General features: G+C 43.7%; 1 long non-coding RNA gene across 1 annotated transcript in view; it reads left to right on the forward strand.

Annotated features, from left to right (window-relative positions):
• The window catches only part of LOC118143632 (uncharacterized), a 71,655-nt gene extending 66,256 nt beyond the window's left edge, over positions 1-5,399 (forward strand). Inside the window, exon 3 of the long non-coding RNA XR_004727875.3 lies at positions 5,177-5,399. This is a non-coding gene — a long non-coding RNA (uncharacterized LOC118143632). The remainder of the gene's footprint in view (positions 1-5,176) is intronic.
• Positions 5,400-17,945: the final 12,546 nt, after the last annotated feature.

Raw genomic sequence — 17,945 nt, forward strand, 5'->3', positions numbered from 1 at the left:
TCCTTCCTTCCTTCCTTCCTTCCTTCCTTCCTTCCTTCCTTCCTTCCTTCCTTCCTTCCTTTCCTCCCTCCCTCCCTCCCTCCCTCCCTCCCTCCCTTCCTTCTTTATTTCTTTCTTTCTTTCTTTTGAGACAAGATCTCACTCTGTTGCCCAGGCTAAAGTGCAGTGGTGCAGTCATGGCTCACTGTACTTCTACCTCCTGGACTCATGTGATCCTCTAACCTCAGCCTCCTAAGTAGCTGGAACTACAGGCACGTACCACCACACCTGGCTGGTTCTTTGACTTTTTTGTAGAGATGAGATCCTGATAAGTTGCTCAGGCTGGTCTTGAACTCCTGAGCTCAGCGATCCTCCTGCCTTGGCCTCCCAAGTTCTGGGATTACAGGTGTGCATCATCACACCTGGCTTTTAAAGTGTGTTTCTATTTCTAAAATTCCATTACTTTTAGGTTAACTTTGTTCTTTTACTTACAGGTAAACTTATTAGACACCATTCTACAGCAACCCAGATGGAAAAGCCACATTGCTAAACAAACAGGAGAATGTTTTTATTCATTTTCTAAGATCAATGCCAGTTGTATTTATCACAAGTTTTGTTAGTTAGACACTTGGAAACTGTCTACAAGATTATGCAAAAGTACAGCTCAACCAAGGAATACAAAGTTATAGCTACTAAAACTATCAGTGTGATATTTTTAATTCCACATGTGATCAAGTCACATCCCCTGTGTGTGAACTCCAGTGGCTTCCCACTGCTTTCAGAATGCAGTCGGAGAGGCTGAGAGCAGCTGGCATGACCTCTGTGATCATTCCTGCCAGCCTTCATTCTTTGCCCTGCACCCTATGCTCCATGAGTTCCAGCTCTTGCAAATGCCACCCATCCCAGGAGTCCTCTGAATGCCCTGTGTCCTCTACATGGCTTGAATCAGCTGGGATAGGAATTCAGCAGATAGGAGCAATTTCTGGACATGGTCCTGTGCAAGCTGAGCTGGTTAGGATCTCAACCTGCGCACTGAATTATACTCCCTGAAAGTCAAGGTTACAATACCAGAGGACCACCAACACAGCCCAGTGAGAGGAAGCAGACAGGATGGGGTGGTCAAAGGGCTCAGAAGCCACCCTGCACTGAGAATGTGCTCTTAGGTCCCCCTAAGGAGAAACCCCGCTAGTACCCTGGGTTTTTGGGCACACCTCAATTATTGAACTTATTCCACAGCTCCATAGCTTTCTAGCCATATGACCTTGGACAAATGATCCGATCCATCAAGCAACCACTTTATTTGAATTAAGTGCACATCCTAGCAGGTGGAATGATTACATTAGAAAATGCACTAAAGCTTATAACATGGTGCCTGACACATGGTCAGTGCTCAGTGAATGATATTTATTTTACCAGCAAGATCGTTATTCTTCCAGGAGGCTTCATAAAACAAGGGCATTCTCTCTCACCCATAGTGTAGATTTGTAGGGGCCCCAGGAAGGCTCTCTTGTCCTCTACCCTTTCTATAAATTTCTGTTGAACTGGCTGATGCCTGAGTGAGGCCTTATCCCACTCATTTAAAGATGTGATCATCATTAAAGTTGCTCTAGAAAATCTGGTGTGTGTGTGTGTGTGTGTGTGTGTGTGTGTGTCTAAAAGTTACTACTGATGTCTAAGTGAACAGGAAATCTTCCAGAGTTCTGTGAGAAGAAAACAATAGACAGCATGAGCAGAAGGAAGCCAGGGAGTTGAGGATGGAAACAGGCAGGTGGGGGCATTTATAAGGGTATAGGATGAGGTACATGCATATGTATGTGGGGAGCAGGAGCACCAGGGAAAGGGAGTGAGGTCAGGAGGGGAACCTGGTATTCTCCAAAGAGAACAAACCCATCCTGATCATTTCCTGTGAGAAGGTCTCCATGGCATATGCTTTCCTGTGCTAGTTGATCACACCCTCACCACATCCTGAGGCAGACATTAGCATCCTGGTCCACCCAGGAGAACATGCAGGCCGAGAGTATTCTGTGCCCTGCTTCAGGTGACACAGTTGGCACCTGGGGATGCTTCTGTTCCAACCCAGGTCTACCTCAGTCCCAAGTCTTGCTTTTTTCTTGTCAGCTCACCACCAAGCCCAAGAAGACCCTAAGCATGTTGCCCTCCTGGCCAATGGTGGCCTCTTTGAAGTACTTGGTGCTATGGGAATCATTCCCCCTGGGATGGCCTTGCAGAAATGCCTCTCCTAGCTGGGTTGCTTTTCAGGCAGCACCTGTGATATAGTTTGGCAGTGTTTTCACCCAAATCTCACCTCGAATTGTAATAATTCCTATGTGTCAAGGGCAGAGCCAGGTAGAGATAACTGAATCCTGGGGGCGATTTCCCCTATACTGTTTTGATGGTAGTGAATAAGTTTCAGGAGATCTGATGGTTTTATAACCATCTTTCCTGCCACCATGTAAGACAAGACTTGCTCCTCATTCCCCTCCTGCCATGATTGGGAGGCCTCCCCACCCATGCAGAACTGTGAATCCATTAAACCTCTTTCCTATATATAAAGATATACCCAGTCTCAGGTATATCTTTATTAGCAGCATGAGAACAGACTAATACAACCTTCCATTGAGATTGGGCTCATGCACTCTCTCTTTAGCCCTTCTCATCTCACCTTCAACTCTTCCTGGGTCTCGCACTGGCCTGCTAGGCTGTGTGGCTGGAGCAGGGTGTGCACTGAACACCCTCCAAAGCTGACACCAGCACTGGGGAATGGGAGAGGACTGGGTGATGGCAGCAAGAAGGTGGGCACAGTTAGGAAAAGGAACTCCAGTCCAATGGGAAGAAAACAAATCTCTATGAGCATTTATTATATTTTCAGGTTTTCTATGCTGTCATTTAACCTAGATGAACAGTACTTTGATGCAAACAGGGCTTAAATTTCTGAATTTTCCTCTCCTTATTATGATGATCAAAACTGGAATGTTTTGAATGGTTATTAGGGAAGAAATAAACTTATTTTTCTTTTCTTTTCTTTTTTTTTTTTGAGATGAAGTCTTGCTCTGTCACCCAGGCTGGAATGCAATGGCACAATCTCGGCTCACTGCAACCTCTGCCTCCCAGATTCAAGCAATTCTCCTGCCTCAGCCTTCCAAGTAGCTAGGATTACAGGTGCCCACCACCACATGTTGCTGGTTTTTGTATTTTTAGTAGAAATAGGGTTTTAGTATGTTGGCTAGGCTAGTCTCAAACTCCTTACCTTGTGATCTGCCCACCTTAGCCTCCCATAGTGCTGGTATTACAGGTCTAAGCCACTGGTGCCCAGACTAGACTTATTTTTCTACACTACAATATCTTGGAGTAGAGATGATGTTTTATATTTGAGAGTGAATTCAGATTTACGTTAGCATGTCAGTCTGAACTAATGAAAACCTAAATGTTTGATTCTAGGTTTCAGAAGAAACCATTTCATTGTATATGAAGCAAAGAGACCAAACTAGGTTAATGGTGGTGGTGTTCATTTACCTCTCTCTCTATTTTTTTCTACAGCTATGGTTAGAATTAGAAGAGTTGGTTGGGCATGGTGGCTCACATCTGTAATGAGAGCACTTTGGAAGGCTGAGGTGGGAGGACTGTTTGAGGCTGGGTGTTCAAGACTAGCTTACTCAACAAAGTGAGACTCTGTCTCTACAAAAAATGTAATAAAATAAAATTAAGCTGGTGTAGTAGCGCATGACCGTAGTCCCAGCTATTTGGGAGACTAAGACAGGACAATCACCTAAGCACAGAAGTTGAGGCTGCAGTGAGCCATGGTTGCAGCACTGCACTCCAGCCTGTGTGGCACATCAAGATCCTGGTTTTTTTGAGGGGGCAGGGAAACACTGGGAGGCTGAGGTGGGTGGATTGCCTGAGGTCAGGAGTTTGAGACCAGTCTGACCAACATGGTGAAACCCTGTCTTCATTACAAATACAAAAAATTGAGCTGAGCATGGTGGTGTGCACCTGTAATCCCAGCTACTCAGGAGGCTGAGGAATGGGAATTGTTTGAACCAGGGAGGTGGAGGTTGCAGTGAGCCAAGATCATGCCAGTACATTCCAGCTTGGGCGACAGAGTGAGACTTCTACAAAAAAAAAAAAAAGTAGGGGGAATAATTAAATAATGAACAACTTGCTTGTAATTAGAACATCAGCTGCATTAAATGGCTACTTTGCAGATGCCTGAAGGAAACCTGATTCAGCCTCCCTACCTCATTTCTTACCGCTGTCACACTGAGCATCCCTCCACACAAGGGACTCTCATAATTTGGAATATCACCTCTCTTTTTGGGGGCACCTCTAATATTAATTCTATAACATTTGTATCTGTGAAAAAAGTCTTTACAAGGCGGAAATAAACCTCCGCCTTGCATAAATGATCACAATACCATTGTATCAAAATTCCAATTCAGTGTTTCCCAAATATTAATCCAAGGCTCTAGCATTAGCAAGCACCTGCAATGTGACAATTTCTCTGGCAGGTGGCAGTGGTGTGTAAGGAAAAAGAGCCACACTGTGGGACCTTGGTTCCTCAGGACAAAAAAGAAGGAGGGCGGCTTGGCACATTCCTCTCAAGTCAGCAAACATCTACTGAGCCCTTCTAGTCTCCAAACACTGCCTTAGGTGTGGGGTGGAGTCATTAGGAGTGAGCCTGGGTCTCCAGTGTGGAGAACTCACAGTCTTAGGGAAGAACGTGTCCTTGTCTATCAAGCAGGATCATTCAGGCTACTCTTGGAAAACTTAAAAATCAAGCCCACAGCCAGTGTTTCTCTGTCTACAGGCCTCATTGTAGCAACAAAGAAATCACTAAGGCAAACCTGCCCACATTTCCAGGGAGTACCTGTTGGTACGAGGCCTGGAACAAGAGTGTGTGTTTGCATGTGCTCGGCTGTTCTCATAGGTGTTCATCTCCCCACTGACTCTACAATCAGCCCATCATATTTGTGGGGTCTGCAGCCTTGGATTCACCCAACTGTGGATTGAGAATGTTTGGGGGAAAAATCCACAAATTTCCAAAAATCAAAATTTGAATTTGCCACACTCCAAGCACTACATCAAATCCTCACGAATGTGTAGGCATTGTACTAGGTATTGTAAGTATTCTAGAGAGGATGTAGCATATATGGGAGGATGTGCATGGGTTATATGCAAATACTATGTCATTTTATATCAGAGACTTGAGCATCCTTGGATTTGGGTATGGAGAGGATGTCCTGAAACCGATCTCCCACAGACACGGAGGGATGACTGTATATACAATTTCACCACTTCTGCAACCATGATCTATCAAAGGCATGGAAGAGGAAGACAGACAACCTGCCCTGGAGCCACAGACCCAAAAGGAAAAGGAAACAATTGTTTTTTGACCTTCTACTCAGGAGCAGACATTTAACCTTGTAAGCATTATCTCCTTTAACATTTATTACCACCCCAAAGTGACAGAGGCAGCCATTATTCTCACCTGAAAGGTAAGGAAACTGAAATTCAAAGTTCACAATATCATCTACAATCTGTAGCTACTAAGGATCCAGGTCAGGAACTGAAGTCTGATCCCAGCAGATGTCTTCTTAGTAAACCACAAATACTGAATGTGAAATGCTTTGTGAGTTAGGAATCCCAGTTATGAGGTGATAGCAGGCCTGGGACGTTTGCTTATACTGCCCTTATGACACTTGAATGCAGTGCTTTTCAAACATTAATCAAGTGCTTACAAACCACCTATGGCCTTGTAAAAATGAAATTTTGATTTGGGTGGGGCAGGACGCTCTGAATTTCTAATGAGCTCCCAGGTAATATCAAAAGATGCCAATTTGGGGACCAGACTTAGAGTAGCAAGGTTTCAATTTACAGAGGTCCCTAAACTTTTAAAATTGTCTTAGCAACTCTAAGCCAAAAGATATTCCTAGTCTACCTTTTAAGTTGTTAGGTCCAAACAGCTAAAGTCTTTATGTTCTAACAACTTGGCAGCCATTTGAAAAAATTATTCATCTATAAATAAAAAATAATATTTTTACTTTTTTTCTTAGATTGCCATAATTACTTACTAACGGGATATATGTGCCCAGAGCCTCACAACTTCTTGACCCTTAAAACAAGATGGAACACCACCAACATCATTTCCTGTTCCATTTTTATTTTTATTTTTGATACTTGCTCTTGGGCATGAAACAGCTTTAAGGCTCGGCTTGATATGACACCATTAAAAGGAACTTCGTGCATGTTGAAATGGGAAGTTTACTGGAACTACTAGTTTACATGGAGTCTGACAAATATCCCTCAGAAATCCCTGCTGCATTTCCCTTAGACATTTAATATATCCCGTGGTGCCCCGGGGCTCCTTGGTGTAGCAGCTTTAAGGTACTCTCACTTAGCCAACAGCAGTACAGAGAAGTGGACCGACCTTTGGACGAGGAGCCAAGAGACTCTCGCTAGAATTCTGTGTGACTTTCACAGGCTGTCAACCTCTGGGTCCCCTTTTCTGACGACAGAGGGAGCCCTAGAGCCGCTTTAACCTTTAGGACCATTCAGATATAAAATCTGTGATTCTAGTATTTCATACAGCTTTCTCAGCTCCCCTGTGAGATTCAGCTCTTCCAGGGCAGGGCTGCGTGTTCCAGCATCACACCTCATGGTGCCTTCCCCATACTAGGTGCTCAGTAAACAGCTGTGCAACAAACACCTTCTGAAAACATCTGAATCAAGGTTTGGTGGAGGGGAAGGGTAGTTTTATTACTTCTTTAATATCCAGAACATTTTTATGGATACAAGCAGCATTGTTTTTCTTTGAGAAGGAGTCTCACTCTGTTGCCCAGGCTGGACTACAGTGGCATAATCTTGACTCACTGCACTGCAATCTCCGCCTCTCAGGTTCATTCTCCTGCCTCAACCTCCCAAGTAGCTGGGATTGCAGGCACCCACCACCATGCCTGGCTAATTTTTTTTTAATTTTTAGTAGAGACAGGGTTTCACCATGTTGGCCAGGATGGTCTCAAGTTCCTGATCTCAGGTGACCCACTCACCTCAGCCTCCCAAATTGCTGGAATTATAGGCATGAGCCACTGTGCCCTTCCAAAAGACACATTTTCAATGGCCAGTGTTATAGTGATAACTTTAAAAAGAGATGAGGGTATGTAGTGGAGTATGTATGGTGGGTTTGTAGTGTCATTGCATTCCAGGTAGACAGAAATATAAATGGGAATGCATGAGGACTCAGATGCAAAAGCCTGGATTCTGATGACAGGATAACTGAGAACTGGGGCAAGTCACCTGAGTCTCTGCATGTAAACCTCTTTAACTGCTTAACGAGAGCCATGGTGGCTGTTCTCTGCCTATGAGATAATTAGGAGCATCAGAAAAATACTGAATATGAAAATGCTTTGTGAATTAGGAATCCCAGTTACACCACATCGCCACCCTGGGCTTCTCACACCCCCTCTACAAGCTGATTGTGCAATATGCTCAGCAATGAATTGGCCTCCCAAAGCCATAACCAAAAAGTAGAGATCCGGCCCAAAGCCACTACTTTAATCACAGGTGCAGATGTTATTTAGGGAATTGGAAAGGAGCTACTAGGTGAAGGCAAGGAGACTCTCAGTCTCTATCTGTAAGGCCAGTTGCCTCACCAGGAGCCCGAACACGCCGATCCCTCTCCCCACCTGAAAATTACATCACCAGAACATGCCCATCATCTAGCTCTGCCTTGGAAATCCCCTCTGCACTCAGCACTAAGCTCTGCACTAGGCACCTAGCGTGCTCACCAGAAATCCCGCCTACCTACCAATAGCAGCTCGCCCTATCCACGTCCCATTTCTCCACAGCCAATCAGAACACCTTCCCTCCGTATAAAACCCCATGCCTGACAGGAGTCAGGCTTGACTTCTCTGGCCTTTTTCCCTGGGACCACAGAACCTCGCCCAGGAGCTGAATAAATTGGTGTCTAATTGTTCTCATGCAGGCCTCAGATTCCTCATTTTATTTTATTTTATTTGAGATGGAGTTTCGCTCTTGTTACCCAGGCTGGAGTGCAATGGCGCAATCTCGGCTCACGGCAACCTCCACCTCCTGGGATCAGGCAATTCTCCTGCCTCAGCCTCCTGAGTAGCTGGGATTACAGGCACGCGCCACCGTGCCCAGCTGATTTTTTGTAATTTTAGTAGAGATGGGGTTTCACCATGTTGACCAGGATGGTCTCAATCTCTTGACCTCATGATCCACCCGCCTCGGCTTCCCAAAGTGTTGGGATTGCAGGGGTGAGCCACCGCACCTGGCCAAATTCCTCATTTTAAACTCGGCAATAAACCTCACAAGACAATAACCCTTACACTATCCATTTGAGAGGTAACACACTAGACACCATATATCAATTTAGCTCATAAATATGTATGTTCCCTACGGGGAAAAACCTTTAACCCTGATCCAGGGAACAAAAGAAAATAGACATTACTATTTTCCTTTCCTTGGGACAATCCTGTGGAATGGCTTTCCCTTAGGAATGGAAATTCTAAGCTCACAGCCTGACATTTTCCCCTAAAATGATAGGATCACCTTCCAATCCTGCCTTCATGTACAGATGAATCACTTTTTCCACTCACCTAATTCGTCATTCCTACCCTCCCAAACTGATAAGCCTCAGGGCTTTACCAATCTTATCTTTTGAAGAATTAGATCCAAGAACATCTGTCAAGAAATCCAGGAGGTCCCCCGTGAGTTACAGTTTACCATTATTGATTTCCCTCATAGTAACTGTTAAATGTAAAACAGACCAAACACACATTGTGGCAATAAAGAGCTCTAAGTGTCTTGGTGTATTAGCGTTCTTCAGAGAAGCAGACCAAACACACACACACACACACACACACACACACAACTCAGAGAGAGACAAAGAGAGAGGAGAGAGAGAGATACTCACAGAGAGACAGACAGCAAGAGCGAGAGAGAGAATGATTTTAAAGAATTGGCCTATGTGATTGTAGAATCTGGCTAGTCTGAAATCCAAAGGATAGACCAGGTATGCTGAAAACGCAGGCATAGTTTCTGTGCTGCAGTCTTGAGGTCTGATTTTTTCTTCCTCAGAAAACCTGTCTTTGCTCTTAAGGCCTTCAACTGATTAGAGAAGGTCCATGCAAATTGTGCTTTACTCAAAGTCGACTTATTTTAATATTACTCACTTCTAAAAAAAAGTCTTCACAGCAACATCTAGACTTGTCCAACAACTAGGCACTGTATTCTAACCAAACTGAGCCAAACAATGACTGGACACTGGTGTCCTGCTGGTGCCCAAAAGTGACTGAAGCCCTCAAAAATAGCCTAAAATGAATTATTTACCATAAGTCGGCTGGCACCACGGTAAGAAGAGTAAAGCTGAATGGCAGAAAAGATCAGAAGAAGAAAGAGCTTTCTCAGGAACTGTCTCAGGAAGATGAAGTACTAAAGCCCCTCCTCCCGTACCTTGTATCTGGGCTGTGTGGCCCGCACAACCAGTGGGAGTATCTGAGTGGGTGTGGGAGCATCAGCATGCAGGCGTCTGCTGGGAAGCAGTCCATCTGGGTTGATACACCCTTCTCATCAGCATTTCCTCCTCCAGCAGGGAGAGTTCTGCTGAGTAACAGCCCACTTTATCAGGGTCAGAACTGGAGGGGGTGATGGAGCTCTGGGAAAGATAAATGATGCAGAAATAGTCACTCAAGGACTCCGGGAAAGAAACATCTTCCTTCCTCAGCCCTGTTCTCTCCCTCTGTCAGAATATGGGTCACATTGGCCTGATGGCAAGAGGTTAGCCTGGGGGAAGGTTGGCACCAGACCTGGGTGCTTGTGAAAAAGGAACTTCTTGAAATACTCTGCCTGCTGATTGAAAAATGCCAATTCCTGCCTCTCCCCCACAGTGTTGTACTTAATGATATTAGGAGGTGGTTCCTAGCTGGTGATCGGCTAGAGCTCCTGAAGAGCTAAACAACTGTGCCAGTTGATCCTCAGCCCCGCTTTGGCACCAATATGAGTCCTGTGGGTTCCTGTGAGTTTGGTGACGTGTGCTTCCTAGTTTCCCTGCCTGCCTCCCTCATGGCTTGATCCCAACATACCACCCCCACCTCCAGCTCCTGTGAGCTTCTGAAACAGAAGTCACACAGCGTCATTCCTTTTTACATTCAAAAGCTTTTTGATGGGGCGAGGAAGGTTACTTCACCCTGCACGCAGCTGGGGAAACCCCCCCCCATGATTTACATACCTGTAATTTTCTGGTTTCCCCTTCTCTCCTTGTGTCTTCTCTTCCAGTAGGTAGATTTTTCTGACTTATTGGGACATTTTAGGTGCATTTTTTGTTGCTCCTTTTGTCTGCAGTGTGCTTTCCTCTTTTGTTCATCCCTCAAACCCCTTTTCAGGCTTGTCATCTTGTCTTTACGTTTCTTCTATACACTCACTTCCTTCCAAGCAGCAGAAACCCAATCACTGCATGTGTCGCTTCTGTTCCTGCCATAGTTGCATTTATTACAGAGGCATGACTGTCTTCTCTGGCTCAAGGATAGCAATGACTCAACCCCTGTATCTGCAGTACCGAATAAAGTGCTTGGCACAGAGTAGGCATTCACTCTCCACTTGGAAAAATATAAAGGCATTTAGTAAATGTTTATTTAACTGAGTTAACCTAGAGGCCCGCTTTTCTTTCCCATACTGCACAGAGGCAATTCCGAGATGGATGGAATCAGACCAAACAGAGACAAACACCCTGGTCAGTTTCCAGTGGGGTGGTTGGAAAGGCTGGAGTGTGGTGGAAGGGTGACTGGGATGACACTGCAGAGCGCTAGTGGCCCTGAGATGACCCTGGAAGTCTAGTGCATGAATGAGAAGGCAGAGGGAAGAGAGCAGAAACTGAACCTGAGAACTGAGATGGAGGTCAGCATTCCTGAAATATGTCTTCTGAGCTGAAAGGCTGACATCTGTGTGTGTGAGTGTGTGTGCTGTGTAGGGTTATGCAGCACAGTATCTATTGATGAACCGTCTAATTAGTGTAAACAAGGTCGCAGCTACCAAGAGGAATGTGGTAGGAAAGGAAGGGAAACTGAGATGGAATTAACATCTAGGGGAACCAGAGGCTTTAAATGCATGATCTTACTTGTCAGATCAACCAGGTGAGGAAGGTGCATCCAATCATTGTATAGATGGAGACCTGGATGCTAAGAGAGATGGAGTAACTCACCACAGAAGGTGTAGCTAGTGAATCACTGGGCTGATAGTTGTACCCCATGAGTCTCATTCCAAAGTTCCCTGTTATACCACAGGTCCTCCCTGGAAGTATATTTAGCTCCTCAAATTATGTTTTCATGCTTTGTCTACAGAAGGCTCCTGAGAATGGTTTAAAATGTTTTGCTTCCCTAAGTGGACTCAAATCAGAAAAACTTGCCCCAAGTTGTTTTTAACCCAGGATCTGTTGATCCTGGGTTAAAGGGAGATGATCTCTCAAGATTCTGTACCACCCCCAAACCCACTTCACTTACCTGACCCTAATTCTTTACTGGAATGAGCTTACAATTTTGGCCTGGTCTCCAGTCAACAGTATCAGTATGAATCAGGTAGGTTGCAGCCCTCCCTTTCTCCAATACACTTGATGTGAGTTGCTCTTCCTGGAGAGAAACAGGTGAGTTACCCACTAGATACTTCAGATTCAGAGTCAGCAGGTAACCCTGAAGTTAAATTTCCTGCTGTTGCTAAATCTGAAAAGGTAAAATGCAATGCAACTGGGAAAATATGTTTAAAACAATGCAAAACATTTTGCTTTTGTCCTCTCACTGGGTCGTCAGTAAGTGCCCCCTCTGCAGGTTTGTGTTATATTAACAGTTGAGTTTTTGTGAATGTGTGATTACTGCCAGAGCAGAGCCTTCGATAGAGAGCAAATGGAATTCATGTAACCTACGCTAACCTCAGGCAAGGCTCATTACTGTGGTTCTCTGAGCAGGCCATTTCCCAGAAAGGCCCAAGTGGAAGAATGAAAAAACAAAATTTCTACTGAAAAGCTTCTATTGTTTATTTTGTGCTTTTAAAATGCCAGGCCTTGTGCTGAAAACGTATGCATCTGTTTTTACATTTGGTCCTCAGAATAACCTAACAACATCTATATTTATCATTTGTATTTTTCTGATGAGGAGGCAAGGCTCCAGAGAGGTAAAGACACTTGCCTAAAGTCCAGTATCATCTACAATATGGAGCCAGAAATGGAAGTCAAGGCTTTAGACTGGAAAGATTTAGCTCCACGGGGTGCAGAATATATTGTTTTGCTTCCACCCCTCTTTGTACTTACTCAGCCTTAGCTCAAAAATATTCTCTTTCTTTCCACCCTCTCTTTCTTTGCTAAAGAGCAAATGGAATTCATGTAACCTACACTAACCTCAGAGTTTGCTTAACCAAGCTCAAATGTCACCTCCTCTGTGAATTCTTCTAAGACCTCCCTGGCAGCACTTAACTCTACCTCCTGCTTTGGGGGTTGACATATAGTTGATCCTGGGCATAGTGGGCTGTCAGTATTTGTGTGACAGCCTCCTCCATAATGGTGTGAGCTCAGAGAAGTCTGGAATTATGTCCTGTTTTATCTCTGCATCCTCAGTACTCAGAAAACAATCCACAAATACCTGAGGAATGAGGGAATCAGAACAGGAGTTAATATAATTTCTAGAACTTAGGAATCGAAATTGGCTATAAAGACTATAAAATAGTTTCCAAAACAATATAGGAAAAAGCAGAGGTGGACGAAATGCTGGTTTGTTTTCTTTCCCAGAGGACAAATGTCAGCTCTAGGCCCTCTTGGGCCCACAGGTCCTAGGATTAATACCCACAGAACCTATGCACCCAAAGCACTTAGAAAAGATCCTTGTCCACAGTGGCCTGAGAGATTTGAGTGCAAGATGGTTTCAGAGAACCTCAGCATGACTTAGGACTGCTCACAGGCTTTACCCCATGTTGAGTCCTTATAATCTCAGTGATTATAAATCAAGCTGAAATGGATATCACATAAACTTTTTTTTTTTTTTTTTTGAGAAGGAGTCTTGCTCTGTCACCCAGGCTGGAGTGGAGTGGTGCAATGTCGGCTCACTGCAACCTCCGCCTCCCAGGTTCAAGCAATTCTTCTGCCTCAGCCTGCCAAGTAGCTGGAACTACAGGTGCATGCCACCACGCCAGGCTAATTTGTTGTATTTTTAGTAGAGATGAAGTTTCACCATGTTTTCCAGGCTGGTCTCAAACTCCTGGCTCCGTCGGCCTCCCAAAGTGCTGGGATTATAGGCATGAGCCACTGTGCCCAGCTGAAACTCTTGATTTATTGATTTATCTGCACACATCTCCCATTGTAGTCTCAAAAAAATTAAAGAAAGCTGTGTTTAGAGTCAGGAAATCTTTGTCTTGAATCTGATATTAGATAATTATTGATTTTTGACTAGTCATTTTCCATCTCTGTTCCTCAATTTCCTCCTTTGTAAAATGAAGAGATAGACAATATGCATCAAAGGCCTTGAAAATATCCAACTATTTGTCTTGGGAATTCTATTAATTTTACCTGAGGAAGTCACAAGAAATATTTATGTAAGAAAGTGCATGTCACGGTGTTATTTACAAAACTGAGAACCTGAAGGATAACTAAAGCTCTATCACTAGAGTCAAATGAATTATGGTCCATGCATTGAATGGAACATAATGCAACTATTAAAAAGGAGAATGAGGATGCATGTGCCATAGCTTGGTTGAATGTTTATAATCTTGTTTTGATGCCCTCCAGCAAAAGGCCACCAGAAACACACCTGTAGTTTGACAAGCTAGGTTTATTAAGCAGCAAGTAAGAATGGGCACCACAGAGAACTGTGGGGTGTCTCTGTAAGATGCTAGAAAGGACTTACAGAATTTGGGCTTGTGATGAATTATTTGGTGAGAGCTTTGAGGACTATGTCATTGTTCTAAATTGGATGCTGCCAGGAAATAAGGGAAATTCTATTACTGAACATCTTAATAAACCTTACCCAGAAGGGAAGACTAGACTGAAGCTAAAGCCGTAATGGATAGAGAAGCAACAGTTACTTGTATTAGTCAAGATGAGGGATATTTTCTTTAGTTCTTTTGTGGTTTGGAGAATTTTTATGTTTTGTCTGCGATCAGACATGACTATGGGTGGTCTTATTTCTGTTTAGGTCCATATCATGGTCACAGAGTGCTTTGTCTAATGGTTGTGTTCTGCGAAATTGCTCCTGTTCAGCAGAATGCCAAGGCCTGCTTGTCAACGCCTGGCCAGCTCCCTGATATAAGGGGCTGCTGTTTTCTTTCTCAGTGGTTAATTTTAAAAGCATGATACACACTTAAATATACAAAGTACAATATTAAGAGTATTGTTTTGCTAGGTGCGGTGGCTCCTGCCTATAATCCAGCACTTTGTGAGGCCAAGGTGGGATGATCACTTGAGTTCAAGACCAGTCTGGGAAACATACTGAGGTCTCATCTCTACAAAATTAAAAACAAACAAACACAAACACAAAAACAACTGATCATGGTGGTACACACCTGCAGTCCTAACTTCTTGGGAGAGTGAAGTGGGAGAAATACTTGAGCTCAAAAGTTGGAGGCTGCAGTGAGCTATGATCATTCCAGTGGACACCAGCCAAGGTAACAGAGTGAGACCCTATCTCTAGAAAAGACAAACAAACAAAAAGAACATATTTTTAACTCTAAAAGCCATGTGAAAAGAAATTCACCACGATGTACACCATCGTCAAATTAATGAAGTGGAAATAAACATAACTTGTTCTACCTTTGTTTTTCTTCCTATTTTTCAGGATTTTTTTCTCTCTGTTTTTTTAATCAGACTTTGCTTCTGTAAGAAAAAGTAACCTGTAAAGGGTAATTAGATATAACTCTAAATTCAGTAAAAACAAACAAACCAATAAATAGAAGCCATTAAACTTGATGATCTCCTTTTTATAAAACTTTAATTTTGAGATAACAGTGGCTACAGAAGCAGCTGTAAGAAGTGATATGAGAAAATTCCATCTACCCTTTACCCAGTTTCCCCCAGTGATAACATCTTGCATAGCTATAGTACCTTCTCACACTAGGAATGTGGCACTGATAACAATCTAGTCCCTATTTACTTCAACATTCATAGATTGTTGATGAGTGTTCCCTCACTCCTGATGGACAGTCCTTAGAACTGAGTGGACAAAGTGGTCTGCTAGCATTTCATAATTTGGTAGACAAACATCACCATCCCAGGATCTATGTTTGAGGTGAGCTCAGGAAGTTCTCAGTTGTAGCTCTCCTTTTGGTAAGAAATGCCTCATTTAGCTGCCACAACTTTATCATGACAGAAAAGCTGGTTGGGTCTCATCCTTTTGATGGACTTACCAGAAGTTGCAATAAGCCATGTAAGAACACATCTGTAGGGCCATGGCCACTGGTGTTTGCCTGTATGGTGGCTAATAAAAGCAGCAATGTAAAGCGATCTCCCCTCATAGCTACCAGTACCTCCTGATGGTCAGGAGACTGGGTCATCATTGCATGGGTCACAGAGACAGTGAGGTCCTGGAGAGATGGATGATGTGCAACACAAGTGAAAGATGCAGTGAGGCTGGCAAGGCTTACACTTTTCCCAGACAAGTCTTTGCTAGGTCCAAAGGAATGATGGGAAGCCTTAAATGTCTACCATATGCTCTGTGTTTTATATATAGTAGCCCATGGCATAGGATTTTTTGATCATATTTTCCCACCTCTATATGGGCTGAGGCTCCAAAAAAGAGGCAAAAAGAATACTTGGCACATACCCTTGCATTCCAGAATGCTAATTCACTGATATAAGGCTTTCAGAAATGGTGGTCCCAAAACAGTTTTGCAACCCTTGGCCCATAGCCCACCTTACAGGTCTGTCAAAGGGTAAAGTTCAGAGGCTAAGAGGAAAAGTTTTTTGGAGAAAGCTGTTGGGAAAAGAAAAAGGTTTTGAAGAGGATATTGTGGTCTCTGGATGTGGTAGTTGGTTAAGGCTGCTATTTCTTGTCATGAAATACTTTAGCAGCTTTCTCAGTCTTTCCTACTAGAAACTTCCAGTTATAATTTCTATGAAGAATCAGAGCCTGGGCTGTGGTGCACTGGGCTAAGGAGAGAATGAGCAAGAATCGGGAAGGAATGATCATAACTCACTCTTCCCCCGCAAGGTTGGCAGCAGGCGGGAGATGCTTTGGATTGGCTGTTGGATCAGAATTTCGGATGATATTGGATAAATATTTTAATGCCTTAAAGTCAGTCTTAATGACCACATTGAACTTTTCTTGTCATAGAGCAAAAGGTTGTGGAAGGTGATGGGTAGGAAGATACTAAAAATTCAGGAGAGATGAAGGTGGGAGTCAGGCAAGGCTGGCACTTCCATGCCCCTGAGTATGAGCACCACCTTCTGTTTTGCACCATAGACATCTCACTTGTCTCATTTAATCAGCCCTGGATCCAGCCAAAAAGACACCAAAAAACAAAGGATGGTTGCCAGGATAACAGCACTGAGACAGAATATATTTGAAAGCAGAGATAGGGCAGATATAAAGTTGCTTCTGTCTGTACCATTGAGTTCAGACATAAAAAATAAATATGAGCTAGCAAGCTAGCATGAGGTTTTAGCTTCTTTTTCTGACCCTGACACTGAACATACTAGAAGTAAGAAGGAGGTGGAAGAATCTGAGAAAATAAGGCAAACACAGTGAGAAACGCTCAGAGAAATTGTGGGTGGTAGGAGCTTGGTTCACAATGGATTTGTGTGTATGCATTTGGGGGTCAGAAGTGGAGAGGAGCAGCCAGAGAGGCCAGGGTGGCTGTGGATGAGAATTAACTAAAGAAAACTTCTTAATTTTTGTGTTCCTTTTTCTCCCAGCCCTATTATCCAATCTAAATAATTGCTTGCTCGCTAACCATTTTGTAGCAGAACAAAAGCAGCATCCACTGGCACGGTAGGGAAATGTGAAGGCTTTGCTCAGGGTTAGCTGGAAAGGGGCCCAGATAACAACAAGTGTGGAAGGACCTGCCTGCCCTGACTCCTCCTCTCCCAGGCATGTCTGTCCATCCCGAGAACAGCTCATTACAAACAGGACAGGGGAAACCACAGCTGGCAAATGAGGGACTTTCACTGAGGCATGGAGTAGCTTGGGGAGGTCCAGCACATGGAACTCAGTGAGTCTGTGTGGACACCAGAGGGCCAGGCAGGCCCCACCCACTCCCTGAAACATCAGGAGGAGACCAATCCTAGCTTAGGCCAAAGTTGTTCCCTAGGTACAAATTCACAACTGTGGTAGCTCTTGTACCACAGGGAATATGAGCTCATATAAGGAAAACATGGAAGGTACCTTAGGAGGACAAATCAACCAACCAAGAGGTGTCAGGCTGCGAAACTTACAGAAATGAAGCACATTTAATGGACCCAGCAGAACACAATTTTAAAAGAAGCATCCCATGCTTCTTTTTTTGTAATCATAAGCATCATAGGAAGGAAATTTAGGATGTTGGTGGCATGAAGCAGAAGCAAGCAGTTAAGTTATTACAAGGATTAGGTGAGAAAAATAGAATAGTTGACATGAAGAGTTCCACAGATATGTTGAAGGGCAGAGTGAATAAGACAAAGAATAAATCAGTTAAGTAAAAAATCAGGTGGAGAAATTAACCCAGAAGACACAAGAAAAGGATGAAGATATAAGAAAACATATGACAGACTGAGCGATAAACAGGAAAGAAGAATAACTGTCAGCATCTGTGTGATAGGAGTCCTAGAAAGACTGAAAACTAACTGGTGGGATAAACAGTAAAGGCTGATAATTTTCTTAATTTAAAGGGCCCTCCGCCTCATCTCACACCGTCTCCCTGCTTCCTGAACTCCTATCATGCTGGCATACTTTGAGATCTTTAAGAAGCCTTGCTCCTACCTAGGGGGTTAGGAACTTGACACT

This window comes from Callithrix jacchus, chromosome 11 (genome assembly GCF_049354715.1).
Source record: "Callithrix jacchus isolate 240 chromosome 11, calJac240_pri, whole genome shotgun sequence".
Classification (NCBI taxonomy): Eukaryota; Metazoa; Chordata; class Mammalia; order Primates; family Cebidae; genus Callithrix; species Callithrix jacchus.